This window comes from Spermophilus citellus, assembly GCF_964194105.1.
Source record: "Spermophilus citellus genome assembly, chromosome: 4".
In the NCBI taxonomy this organism is placed as follows: domain Eukaryota; kingdom Metazoa; phylum Chordata; class Mammalia; order Rodentia; family Sciuridae; genus Spermophilus; species Spermophilus citellus.
The window spans coordinates 112,973,887-112,988,460 of record NC_138185.1 but is presented as its reverse complement, the minus strand read 5'-3'; the positions used below and the strand labels follow the sequence as shown (position 1 = coordinate 112,988,460).

General features: G+C 42.9%; 1 long non-coding RNA gene across 1 annotated transcript; it reads left to right on the top strand.

Moving 5' to 3' along the window:
* Positions 1 to 12,820: 12,820 nt before the first annotated feature.
* On the top strand, positions 12,821 to 14,236 carry LOC308648408. The gene is made up of 2 exons (XR_014021821.1): positions 12,821 to 13,139; positions 13,652 to 14,236. It is a non-coding gene; the product is annotated as an uncharacterized lncRNA (long non-coding RNA).
* Positions 14,237 to 14,574: the final 338 nt, after the last annotated feature.

The following is a 14,574-nucleotide window of genomic DNA, read 5'->3' as shown; positions in this document are numbered from 1 at the left end:
TAACAATTCTACCCTTCATTAACTTTCATCATGGTGTGGGAGTCCTGAATACAGTGTGTGTGCTTCTGCATAACACAGGACTGTTGGGAGAGAGGTGTGCCCTCATTTGTTCTTTCAGCAAATATTTGGGTGCCAGCTGTCCCCTCACTGCTCTGCAAGATATAGCAGGAGAAGCTTGTGCAAGAGGAGCTACTGAGGAAGCCCAGAAGGTGAGAGTGAGCTTGTATTTATTTATTTAATTATAATTTATTCTTAATTTACTTGAAGTCATTTCTTATTTAATCATTGTTAGACATTATTTAAATCACACAAGGCAGCATGATGTGGGTGACAAATGCCTATGATTCTGATTCTAAGGCTGGGGAAGCTCAGAGAAATGTATGAAGGGCATTCTAGAAGCTGGGATTTGAGTTGACAGAAAATTGAAGCTAAATAAATATAAGCACCATGTGGGATTTGAAGCTGGGATTTGAGTTGACAATTTTTTTTTTTTTCAGAGTAGAAATTAGAAGTTTATTTAAGGACAACAGAAAAGACTTCTCCCGGAGGAAAAAGGGGACCCAAGAGGTGGAATCAGTGGAAGTGCGGTTGTCTCTCCATTTTATAGTTTTTGGTGATGGAATGTAGGTGGGAAGGTGGGCCAAAGAAGTAATCTGGGCAGGAAGGACTTCATTAACACTTCTTTGGGATGGGCTAACTTTAAATCCGCTGGGCTGTTCATTAACATTTCTTTGGGATGTACTTTGGGCCTAGGGCTTTTCTTGGGACTTCATTAACATTTCAAGAGTTGCTCAACTTTTCCAGAAATTCATTCTCAACATGGCCTCCATTGTAGATTTCACTCGATATTAGACCCGATTTACCTAACTACACTGACTGCCTAATTTTAAATCTGGCTTCATTCCCCCCTCTAATTTTGGGAACTCCTTACTGCTGTAAGGAAAGGGGGCGAAGATCGTTCTGGCTTCTTCAGGCTGAAAGGGGATGATGTTGGGCAAGCAGTTTGGAGTCCCCTTTAAAAATCGGGTCTATCGAGTGGTCCATGATAGAAGTCCAATTGAGAAGTAATAGGCTGGAGGGCCATTTGAGTGATGGGTGGTCTATAAGAGAAACAAGAATTTATTAGTACTGGAACCAGATTGATGCAGCAATAAATGCCACAGCACAGGAATATGCCAATGAGTATGATAATGACAGAGATTAACAATATTTTCCACCAGGAAGTAACAGAGGACCAGGAGCTAAGATATTGTTCCCATTACAAAGTTGGTGAGGACATGGCTTTTATCTGAGCATGTAAATCTTTAAGGATATTTGTCACATTGCCAGAATTGTCAGGGATGTAAACACAACATTTAACTTTTAGGGTTATAGATGTCCTTTTTCTTAAGATACAGTTTAATAATTTAATGTCATCTGATCTTGCAAAATCTTTTTTCTAGTATGACCTCTGTGTCTAATAGAAAAACCTTTAATCTTGTTACTCAGGGCTGGATAATCATACTAGCAAACACCAAGCCTACCTGTAGGCCTTAAACTAAAAACTACTCTGGCAGTTCCTTTTGATAGTTATCAGGCATTTCTATCTGAGAATCCTTCTTTGTAGCCTCCAGTCTTACTTATTTTGGGAGGCTAACATAAAGTGTATACCTTAAAATAATAATAATAATAATAATAATAATAATAATAATAATAATAATAATATTTTAAGGTTATTTAAAATGTCCAGGAATGGCTATGTTTTGGTTTTTGTCTTTGCTAAGTGTTTAAGATGAAGCAGTCAAACTGACTTTTGTTTCTATCTATTGTTAACAGTCAGCTGAGTTTTTATGGGAGTCACTCCTGGGGAAATTTGAGAGCGGCTTCTCAGTTCTGCTAGTGCCATTTGCGCTAGGATGGGTCCAGGTGTTGCTTGACCATGTGGCTTCCCTCGGAAGCATCAGGGATGTCTCCTTTCTCTGATGACCCTCCTCTTCATAGCAAATGCACTGATTGGCTTTCTGTTCTCCAGTGGTCTCATTAATCTCCCGATCGGAAGTTATGTGGCCCAGAGTTGCAAAGCTCTTTGGAGAAGTCCCCTGCTCCCTGGATTTAGACTGACTCAGAGGGCAAGAGCCAAATATTGGTTTTCTTGGCCCTTTTAATTTAACTTTAATTTTAAAACTTAATCTTAAACATCCATCAAATAAATTTCAACAGACTTATATTAAGAGTACTGGGCTTTAATGTCTATCTCTCTATCCTGTAGGTGATAACTCATCATCTTAAATCAACCCAGGTTGTGAGTTCTTAAATCAATGTTCTTAAATCTCTGCAAAACATTAACAGGCAATCTTTAGACCATTTATAAGAAAACTACAAAATAAAATTATCAAGAGTAAAAACATATTTAGTTCATGTAATAGCTACCTTGAATTTTGGCAGAGTTATACATTATATCCCCTGTTTGAGATCCAAGTAATCTTGACAAAAACCAACTTTTGGACACAACTTTAAATGTACTGAAATCTGGCCTACTTCTTTCATAGTCATTTTCACATGTAGTGAGATGGGACACAGAACCTTTTCTCAGGAAAGGCGGGGCTCTTCATAAATCTTAAGTACTATAGTTCTGAAGCTGATCTTTGCTTTTTAGACATTATTTTATAAAACCTACATAAATTGTTGCTCAGGTTTACAAAAAATATTAACTAACACAATATAATATCACATCTAAAACATGAATTAAAGAAAGACTGAAAGATTTTAACCTTTTGTAGAAAAGTAGCAAAGTACTTTTGTGTTTTGCAATAAAACCTTTACATAGATTAGGCTCTCATTAACTTAAAATACATTTAAATTGTACCAGTGTAAAAAGTAACATAGAACTTTACATATCTTATTGATAACAAGTCCAGTTATAGAACACAAATGATATAAATACACCTCCAACATGTTTTTCTTTTAAGCCTAAAATTACCATACAACTTTAGAACACCAGCTTGATATAATGCCCTTTTAAAGCTTCTACCTTACAGACTTGTATACCTGGAAGAAAGGAACACATTAATAGCACCACAATTACATTGATGTTTTTATATTAACCAAGTTTAGCTTTTAAAGAAATAACATAGCACAATTCTCTAAAAACAACAGTACTTGTTTAACCAGCTGTTTAATTTTTTAAAGATTACTTACTCAAAAAACTTACACATATAACCAACTTACACAGACCTTCTCTATCGCTTACTAAAACCTTTTTATTTACTTAATCACATAGACTCTCTTATCCAGAAACACATTTTCCTTCTATTAAATCCATATCTAGAACCTTTTAATTTCTCTTTTCCATCTGTTAACCTCTTTTTCTGTTTACATTTTGAAACAATCCTTGTAAATTTTTGAATTTAGGCAGATTATTTCATAGACATCAACATTTATTAGTTTTTTTATCACCTAGGAAAAACTTATAAGCTTAATTTTAAAGACATCTTTACTTTTATCTGTTTGTCCAGTTTAAATTGAACCATTTGAATCACGTGAATCAAAGATATTTAGATCCATTTTTTTTTAGTTTTTCATGAGCACTCCTCATATATGATATATGGACATACACACATACAGACATACAACACATAACACAAGTGTAACACATAACACAATAGTAAAGGCCTTGTAGCTTTTCTCAGGTGAAATCTCCATTGCAATGTTCAAAAAACTCCACAGTTGATAAAAAATAGAACTGATCAGAAAAACATTAACTTAAGTCTGTAGGATCAAAATCATGAGCTCAAAAAAATACAGAATCTAAGAAAAAGCAAGAGTCCTAGAAAAAATGACTGGCCAGTAATTAGTAAATACCATACAATTTACATTTTGGTTTGGTCTAGTTTGAGTTCTGGTAAAAAGATACTTTTATTCTTTTTTTTTTCCTTTTGGCCTCAGATCAGTCTCCTAATGAGCTCTTAGGCTTATTCTATTTGCATTTCAACTTAAGCCCTGGCTGAGGTCTGGAAGGAACTGGGAAAACTGGAATTCTGAGCAGAAACCTCATGCCTAAGGCATTTTAACCATAAGTCACAATTTTCAGGTTTGGATGTTGAAAATTATGAAACAAGTTTAAGATACAATTTATAAAATTTTATACCTCTATATCTTCCTACACTAGAAAAACTTGCTCACACAAAACTGAAAATAAGATCTCACTTGAAAATATAAAAGCTACCATCAGAAGAAATTTCTTCAGGATCATTAAGCCACTTTCTTTGTTCTGAAGTTCCTAAAGTAGAATTAAGTTACATTAAATCACCTGAAAAAAATTTTCAAAAGAGAACCACATACTACCATGTACATCCAAAATTAAGCTTTAAAAATTTCCAAGACTGTTGCTATTCAATGTCATTTCAATAAGCCAGACCAAGGTCCCAATCCAACACTTTTCTTTCCTAAATCCTACACACAGAGGGGAACAGATACCAAATCATAATTTATTGTCCTTGCCCAAATTAATGCACTGGTACACCTAGTGAAATCTTCCCAGGCTACCCAGTTCAAAAATTAATGAAAAAAAAAAAAAAAAACTAAATGATTGGGAGTTACTTGTCAACTTGGAAGTAGAGTATTTTAATTTTCCATCCTAAGTATTTAAGTTCTCTAGCATGAACTATCTGAAATAATAAGCTAAACAATTACCTAAACCCAACTTTTAACTGCAAGATTATGCAATGCTTCAAAAACTCACTTAGATACCAGATTGTTACTATAAAAAATCGTCTTTTAGACACACATTTAGCCTTGATTATCCCCAAGAAACAATTTATAATAACCTTTAAAACAGACAGACCAGATAAAGGAAAAATCTCCCCAGGTTTCTAACTCCCATTTAATTATGACTTCTACATCAGTGGCACCATAGATTTCCCCACAAGTGGACCAGATGTTCTCACATAGGGGCAACTATAGGTATAAAATCAAGGGTCTCAGTGTGGCGACTTTACTGCATTCAGTGTCCCCTTCTTTTTAAGTAGACAGAGATGGAGCAATCCTTACAGTGTAGGGAAGAAATGAGGGAGGTTCCCCGAAGCACAAGAGGCTTCGGCAGCTGCTGGAAGTCCCTCAGTCTCTCCTTTTACTTACAGGATTAGCTCCTTTGGTTAGGTCCAATCCCAGGCAATCTGGTATATCTCCTAACTTTCCAGTAGTTAGTTTTTATCTGCCTTAGGTCTTAAAGGGAGAAGGGGGTATGTACTTTGATCGGCCCAAATTTTCCTCCTGGCATCTCCTGGAGAGATAATATATTTGGTTTGCCTGTTGGGGCAGATGCAGAGAGGCCAGCAGATGGAGATTTTGTGGGTCCTCCTGATTCTTTTTTCTCAGTGGGGTCCCCAAGATTTTCTCTCTTCATGGCAGGTATCATAGCTAAGTTGTATTAAAATTGATATTTCCCTCTGGTGGCCAGGTTTCTCCATCAGAGAGTTTGTACTGAGGCCAGGCCAAGAAAATGAGGTGCTTTTTCTTGAGTGTCTGAGGTTCAAATCTATCCCAATTTTTCAATACGCAGGTTAGTGGTGCACCTGGCATATTGGAGAGAGAAGCTCCCATCTGAGTGAGAAGAAAACAGGACTCAGGCGCCCGTGCCACGCCGGAGAAAACTGTTCTCATTAGGGACGTCTCCCTAAGGTTGAGCTTCCTTAACGGTCCAGAAAACCCGTCTCTCACCTTGCTTTGCCAAGGGTGTTTCTGGTCCCCTTTGGCAAAGTGCTAGGGTCTCAGTTTGCCCTGTGCCAGAGACCCTGGGAGGATTCAGACTTAAGGGCCTTACTGCTTATCCTCCCGGCCACTAAAAACCCATTGCAAAAGAGAATCATGGGCTCTTTTGTTGCCTTTGCTCTGTAGACTAAAGGAGCCGCCTAAGGGTGAGGGAAATCTACTGGTTGTAAGGTAGCGCTTTCTATAAGAGAGATTACCAGAGGAGTTGATTCTAAAAATGCCTCTCTAGCAGCTTAAAGAGAACACAGCACATTTTAAACATTGGGGCGGTAAAACAGACTAGTGAAAGTTATCTATGCACCTTAGGGAACCTGGGCAGATTTTACTAATTATCTCATGCCTTTCTCTCAGTCCTACAACCTGAATTGCTAACATTTCTGACCAACAAAGGAAGGGGAGCATCCAGGAGGGAATGGATGCGGGGTTGGGAGTGTTGCGTATCCCATACGGAAGCAAATGTAACTGGGGCTTTCCCTCAGTGCCATTCATCTACCCATCACCCTAGATACCCCTTAGGGCTGTCAGGAGGGGGCACAAGAGAAAGGAACCTTAGGAATACATCTGAGTGTAGACCAGACCAGAATTCTGCAGTTGTTCCAAACTCCTTCCTCCACCTCCACGCATCCGAGGCAGATCGGGATTTAGGGACACTGTGTACTCACACCAATTGCTCTCTGGGCCCAGACAGAAAAGTTGGAAGCGGCTTTGGCAAAACCCAACATGCCTGCTCTGTATTGAACAGGTGATGGAGAGCTGCCTAGGCCGGGAAACCTCTCGCCTGAGTCTTGAAGAGTGGTGGCTGCACCAATTGCATTTAAGTAGCCATCGGGTGCCCACCTTACCCTCCAGAAAGAAAGAGAGAGAAAGAAGATGCACCTCAAACAGACATGGGGTGCGTGGAGAGGCGCTTACCTCGGTGTAGAATCTCGGTTAGGAACCTCCAATATGATACCGCTGTTGACCGGTGACGAGTCCTTGCTTCCCCAATGTTGAAGAATAACACCAGAGAAGCACGCAAGGCAAGGTCAGAGTAGAAATTAGAAGTTTATTAAAGGACAGCAGAAAAGACTTCTCCCGGAGGAAGAAGGGGACTCAAGAGGTGGAATCCCTTGAGTTGACAATTTTGATTGAGATACAATTCACATGCTATAAAAATTCACCACATAACTCTACAGTTCTTAGCATATTCACAAGGCTGCATAACCATTATCACTAATCTCACAACATTTTTGTCATCCTGAGAGAAACCCTGTACCTATGACTGGCCACTCCCTGTTCCTTCGTCCCAGCCCCTGGCAACCACTAATCTGCTTTCTGTCTCTATCGATCTGCCCATTCTGGACATTTAAGTGGAATGTAAATGGAATGACACAGCACATGACCTTTTGTGTCTGGCTTCTTTCACTTAGCACAGTGTTTCCAAGTTCATACAGTGGGATCAGCATTATGTTTCTTTTTCTTACCACATAACATTCCACTGTATGAATGTATCACATTTTGTTCATCAGGTAATGCTTATTTGGGTGTTTCCACTCAGAACTATTATGGGTAATGCTGTCAGAAACATTTATGTACAAGTTTCTGTGTTAACATCTGTTTCCAGATATTCCCTTGGGTACACCCAAGAGAATGCATCATGTGACCAGGACTGCACATAAAATGATGGACCTGTATAGCCAGGTATGCAGTAGACCATGTTATCCAGGTCAGTGTAAGTGCACTCTATGATACGATGTTCCCACTACAAGGAAATTGCCCAGCAATGCATTTCTCAGAATGTAGCCCTGTCTTTAGGTGACGCAGGACTCTATCTAGTGGTGGCATTGCTGAGTCACATAGTAATTTTATGCTGAATCGTCTGAGGAACTCCTACTGTTTCCACAGTTGATGTGCTATTTTACATCCCTACTAGCAATTTCTGACTACTGTGTGTAGTACTTGACTTTTTTAAAAGTCGCTTTCATACCCATGCCTTCTTTTAATCCTCATAATAACCCTGCAAATAATTTATTCATTTCTTACAGGTAAAGAGATTGTACAGATGAGGATTCTTTCAGTTGCAAGTGACAGAAACTCAACACAAATTGACTGAAGCAGAAAAGGGAGTCTAACAGCTTCCGTGACTAGGAAGTGCAAAGGTGATCTAACTGCAGGCATGGCTAGATCAAGGGTCTCAGATGAATGTTACTGCCGTCTCTCTAATTTCTTAGTTTTGTGTTACCCTATTCTTTCCTGCATCAGACAGTGTTTGTCTGTCTGTCTAGAAAAATAACAGACAGCAATCACAAGTTTATACTTTCTAGATACCAAAAGGAAAGAAGTGGCCTGCCTTCCTCAATCCAGCAGAGAAGTTCAGGGCTTAGGCTCATGCCCTCCCTGGACAAATCACAGTGTCTGGAGGTTATGAAATTATAATTGGGCCAGTCTGGGACACACACCCATCTCTGAGGCGTTGGGAGGAGAAGGGCATCATGATTGACAGCCCCACCAAGACCACATATTATAGGAGAGGATTTTCCTAAAGATACCAGGAAAAGGGGGATGGCAAAGTATACTAGAGAGACAGGCCCATAATTGCTAAGTCCACTTCAAAGATCCAAGCTCAAAACAGTAATAGCTTTACTCAGGAGTCCATAGAATCTACAATGACAGAACTGTGATGGGAATCCATGTGTTTTGAACATCAGAACACACCCCCCAGCTGGATGGAGGGAGAGGTAAGCCAGACCAGGACTATGTGGGCATGGTCAGCCCAGAGGGAGGTCCTGCGTGTGGCTCCTGTGGCTCACAGCTTGCAATCTGGCACCTCCTCTGATGGAACCCTGACTCCTCTGGGAAAGGAGGTAGGAGAGATGCCATGTCATCTGAAGAACCTAGCAGTGGGTGGGAAGCTGCTAACAGAGGCCTGGGCTCTTCTAGGTTCTGTGCATCTTCTAACAGCAGAGATGACTCTTGCTTTCTACTCTTTCTCTGCATTTTTCAGAACTCTGTGCTTGGATGTCCTGGGTCTGAAGGATTTCCCAGGTTGCTGGACTTAATAGTGTCAAAACTGGAACCACTTTCTGATAAACTGGGATGGATTGGTCTTCTCTGTCTATCTTGAACCCTCTGCCTTACTTTCTCTCAACACTTGCTCTTTCTTTACTCCACATGTGTCTTTCTCTCTCCCACCGTCTGGTTATTTTCTTTCTACCCCCTTTCCTCTGCCCCTGGGTGTCTCCAAATGCAGCCACTTTCCATATCAATATGGGGGCACGTCACCTCAAAGCTCTCCCTGGTTTCCAGGCCCCTTAGCAACCGCAGACCCACTGCATGGATCTGGCCTTCTCCCTGCACCATCAGGGATCTGTGCTTAGGAAATGCTAACTCTTTCTTAAAGATAAACTTAAACAACTTACAGTTTCTGGGAAGGCACATCTTATGCCAAAAAAAAAAAAAAAAAAAAAAAAAGATACAACAAATTCCAAAGCCAAAAAGGGAAAAAAAAAAAAAAAAAAAAAAAAGGGAAAGAAAACCACCCAGATTGCTTTCGCTATCTGCAGTTTGAATGATGTGTGCTGCTGTTCTGGACCAATCCAGATGGAAGGTGACTGCATTTTACCATGCAACAGCAGGCTGAGAGGATGTCCCTTATTCTCTGTTTGTCACACCAGGTCTCATCCCTACCAACAAAGTGAAAGCGCTTAACTCTGAAGAAATGTGTTTATCCCAGCAGTGGGGTTCCCCTTCCCTCTTGCAGGCAGGTGGGTGCTGCCATTCCCCCTCATCCTGGGCCTGAGCCCCAATCTTATTTCCATTGCTGAGGGCCTGTGACTGGTATTTCTACTGGGACCAACCCTGTGCATAACCTAAACTGAATCCGGGAAGTTATTTTGTGATCTCCATTTCTGAAGCCACAAGTATGTCCAGCATTTGCAGTAAAGATATCAAAGGAAAGAAGTTAAGACCTCAGCACAGACAGACACGCAGGATAGAGAGGCAAAGAGCTCTTTGAAGAAGAACTATGGCAAAGGATATGGGAGAATACAAAGTGAAAAGCCTAAAGGTGTCAGAACCCGAGAGAGGCCATTTCTGAGGGGGCTTAGAGCTAAACTCTTGATGTCAGACCAGACCAGAGGCAAACATCACAGCAATGACAACACTGTGGAGAACTGCCTTAGCTGGGCCCTTATCATGGGCTAAGTGTGACTCTGCTTCATCTCCTGCAGCCCTGGGCCTCCCGGGGGTTCTTTGGCACTTCCATCCCGGCCAAGGGCAGGGCTGAGGTATCACGGAGAAGCCATGAAAATTAGAGTCAGGCTGCAGTGCTCAGGGGTAAAGACAGACTTACTGAGGATTTTCAGGAAGCGGAGCCATGACATTAACAAGACATGGGGTGGAGTAAGGAATTCCCATGGTCTATAGGGTTCAGGGCCAAGGGATGAGGAGCCCAGCCACTCTATAAATGTGTTTACTGAGCACCATGCTGGGATGCAGTGACAAACCAGATGTGGATCTTGGCTCCTCTCAAAGCTCCACATTTAGGAGAGGATGCAGAAATGTAAAGTCAAAATCTAACTCAAAACAACAGCTCCCATAGACTGGCCACTTACTGAGCTGGATGCTTTCCTGATATCATTTCCTTTCGTGCTCATTGCAATCATACAAAGCAGTACGACCTCTGCCTCCTTTTGCTGATGAAGAACTTGAAGCTCACACAGATAAGGGTTCAGAACTTATAAAGGCAGACCCAGGACTTGAACTTGGTGTTGCCTAACTCCAGATTCTGAGCTCCACCACTGGAGGACGTTTTTGGAGGGTACATGAGGCTGTGCTGAGGGCCTTCATGGAAGAGGGATCAAAATCCTAGGGGAGCACCGAGGAGAGCCAGAGAAAGAGGTCCATCTGACAGGCCTTGCAAGTTGTAGTTTTTCAGAGGGGAAGCGGGTGTTCCAAGAAGAGGAAACTGCGGATGGACCAGAGTCTGCAAAGGAGCAAAAGTTCAAGGTGTGCCAAGGAATGGAGAGCCCTCAGAGGTGAGCAACCCGTAGAAACAGAGCAAACCGGAGTTTCAGGGCCCTATCCCTGTGAAGATGCACCCCCTCTGCTATATTTGGGGAGAGTGTTGCCGACTCCTGAGTCAGCCCTTTGCGAGCTAGTTCTTTAGTTTGAGCCTGGTTATCTTCTCCAGTGGTAGAAGACGACAGTGCAGATCTCCCCGCATCTGTGGCCGTTCAGCAGCCGTGATGGACACACCCACACTCATCTGTGCAGGCATTCACTCCTTAGATCCAGCACCATCCAAAGTGTGTTAGAGAAGAGAAGCAGTTCCCTAGGTAGGCCTCCAATGTGCAGACACCCTTGGCGTCCTGATGATAGTGTCCTCTGTGATTTCTTGGAGGATCGCGGGCTCCTTGCAGTTCTCTCTCCCGCTTTCAGATGATGACGCTTCAGGGGTTTAAGCCATTGTGGCAGTGTCTGACATGCCAGGAACAGAGCCCTTAAAGGACACCCTTTAGCTGTACAAAGCCTCCCAGATAAAGCTTTTCACATTTCCATCCTTTTCTTTACTTTGAGGCAGATCAAATTCCAGGGAGGCAAGCCCTAAGTTTTGGGGAGGAGGAAAGGTGATGAAGCAAGGGAGATAACTCTGGGTTGAGTTATAGGGGACTTTTAATGCTATAGTAAGGAGATGGTCTTCACTTGATAGGTAAGGAGAAACTGGAGGTTTGAGTGATGGGAGGAGAGGGGCAGTCCAACCCCCGATGAATCAGGAGGACAGAACTGTGGCTTCCATTCAGGAAGGCTCTGTGGAGGACATGCCACCACCTCATGGATCATCTCCGGACACCCTCTCCTCACTGCCCCAGGACATTGTGTGCTTCTATGGACATTGCTGGAGCTTCTCTGAAGATGCTATCTTCCTCCCACCTGGGCTTGGCAGGTGCTGTTCCCCTCTGCGCCCGAGAGGCCCTGCACTCTCAGCCCCGCTGCTGGCTTAGCCAAGTCTGTGCCTTGACTGTCCTTCAAAGTCCTGAACAATGGGGATTTCTCTTGCCTTCCTTAATTTATTTCCTACCTCACTCTGAACTAAATCACATTCTCCCCCCCCCCCCGGCTCATACTTGGCATCCCCAGAACATGAAGAGCAGGACCAACAACCCGTCACTGAAACAGCACTGACTATAGTCCATGAATGAGGGGAGCTGGTAGGTGAGAAGCCACCAGGTTTGAATGACTGCGGTGTGTTCTGCATGGTCTCCTGGGATGCCCCAGTAACCCCCAGCTGTGTCTTGCACTCTGCCTTGTCTGCCTTCTTCTTCACCTTAATCCTTGTTCCCTTGATAGTACCTCCTGGGATCACGTCCCCCACAAAACTTAAATCCTTGTGTCTACTTCCGGGGAAACTCAGCCCAAGGCAAGTGGTTCAGAGACATGAAGCAACTTGTTCCAAGTTTAACAGCTAGAAAGTGGCAGTCAGGACTTGTCTCCAATGATATGGGTACAGCACAATACAGCTTCCATGCCACTCTAATGCCACTGTCTCCACACTTGCTCACTCCTGGGCCAGACATAGAATGTGGCCATTTGACATTGGATTCACTCTTTGAAAAAGAAAATTCCTCTTTAGAAGCAGATTTACCAATGCAACCGATATTGGCCATTCTCTGATAGTGTGAACTTACTGATCGTATCTTTTTCTTCCCCCAAGGTCTCTAAATGGAGTAGGAACTTACATAGGGAAGAAGAAGGGACATGAGTTTGCAGGGAATGTGGGGCAGGAGCACCAGGCCTCATGCAGGTGGAGGGCCCAGAAGGAGAAAGCAGCCCCTCAAAGAACCAGCTGAGAGGGGTATGAAAATTCATGGGCCTTGTTTCTTCACTTAACTGAGAGCTGATCCTACCCTTGGGTCACTGTCCTCAGCCTGGAAGGGCGTGCAGAGATTTCTGAACATCCCAAGTTGCATAACTGATCTTGGAAGTGGAGGAGGAGAAGTGAGGAGAGCATGGCTCAAGACAAACCATAAAAAAAGTTCGTGACAGCAGGACCAGTAACAAAACCTCCTATCTAATCTCTGCCTCCAGCCAGGCTCGCTGGCCAACCTTGCCAATCCCAGTGGCAGAATGGAAAAAGAGTCTATCTCTCCTTCTACCATAGGGTCTAGGACCTGGCCTTGTCCCTGTGAACAAATGCCTGCCAGGCTGGGGCAGCCACCAGTGGGCACCTGCTTGGAGATGGCTTTTCCACACAGATTTCTGCAAAGAGGACTGTTTCTGGCTCTCCTGGGGGGGGGGGGGGGTTAGCCCAGGCTGCTCCAGCTGCTGAAGCTCAGCCTGGCCCGAAATAAACATCTTCTAAGCGATCTGCAGCTGGGAGCAGCAGCCAAGTGGTGGTGGGAGAAGAAGCCATGGTAAGTGGGGGTGTTTTAGTTGATGTTTGGGTTAACAAATGCTTCTGTGAGCATTTTTTTCTATGCTGAGTGTTAGTGAGAAAAAGGTGGCTTTAAGTGTTCGGCCTAAGGCCTCTTGAGAACTTCCTCCTTTGTGATGACCCCAAATCAAGCATCATTAGGAAGATTATTACAAGGGAAATGGAGATAGCATTGTCTTTGCCTCAAAACAGACTGCCAATGTCTGGTGGCCCCTCAAGTTGCTCTGGGACTGTGGGGGTAGGGAGTGTAGTGGTTAAACTTAAGCTCTGGGGTCAGAGATGCCTGGGCTAACTTCCTAGCCTGACCCCCTCAACAGCTGGATAACCTGCCTCTTATAAGTATTTTGCCATCACCTGTAAAATGAGAATGATTAGGCAGCAAGCTCTTATGGAGCATTTACCCAGACTCTGCTCTCAGCATCTGACATTTATTAGCTCTTTGAATGATCACAACTCTATGAAGTTCCTGCTTTCACTACTCCCATTTTACAGATGAGGAAACCAAGGTTTAAAAGGAACCAACACTTGCTCAAGGACTCTCAACTATGCATGGTGGAGCCTGGAATCTGGCTGCAGCACCCTCCGCCGCCCTGTCTCCCCGGTTGCTGTGAGCAGTAGATGAACTGCAGCCTGTCAAGGGCTTGGCGGAGTGCCTGCCACATGGCAAGCGCTCAATAAATGTTAGCTTTTATTATTAACAACATACACAACAGCGCTCAACAGTCTAGTCAAGCTGCCCACATCATTTGAGATTCTTAACGATCCCTGACATTTGTTAGCTGTGTATATAAGTCAAAGGGCTCTCCCAGTTCATGTCTCCTCTTTCCCCGAGGCCCCATGGAGGCAGTGGGGCAGCTTCAAATGGCACGAGAAGGTCGAGAAGGTCGGTGACTCGCATAAGGTCCCACACTGGCCCTCTGATCATTCCATTCCTCAGCAAGTCTGCGTTGACATCCCAGACCCAGAATTACATACCATAGGGGCTGGAAAAAGGACTACCAGTAGGTGACCTATTCGTATGTTTAACACAGACTCTATTTACACAAGCATTTTAATAAACTACGATACAACAACTTACTAATTGTTCGTACTTGATCTTTTTTGTAATAGCAGTCTGAAGGGATTGCAATGAAAGCAGATCCACAAACTCATACAATATCTAAAAATAAAAAATAAAAATAGAAGAACAAGCATTGAATAATAGAACCTGATATTCGAACAACAGTTTCCAGTGTACAAACAAGGGTGATCTCTTTTTAACCTCATGACGGTCCTCTATTGGACACAATTGTGATATAAAGTTTGAGTTTAGGAGAGCTACTGTAATAATATGACTCTGCCCAAACTCCTTCCCCTATTGAGTTTTGCCTGAGTGCTTTTTTTAGTTGCTAAGAGAGTAATGTTAATAACTCTCG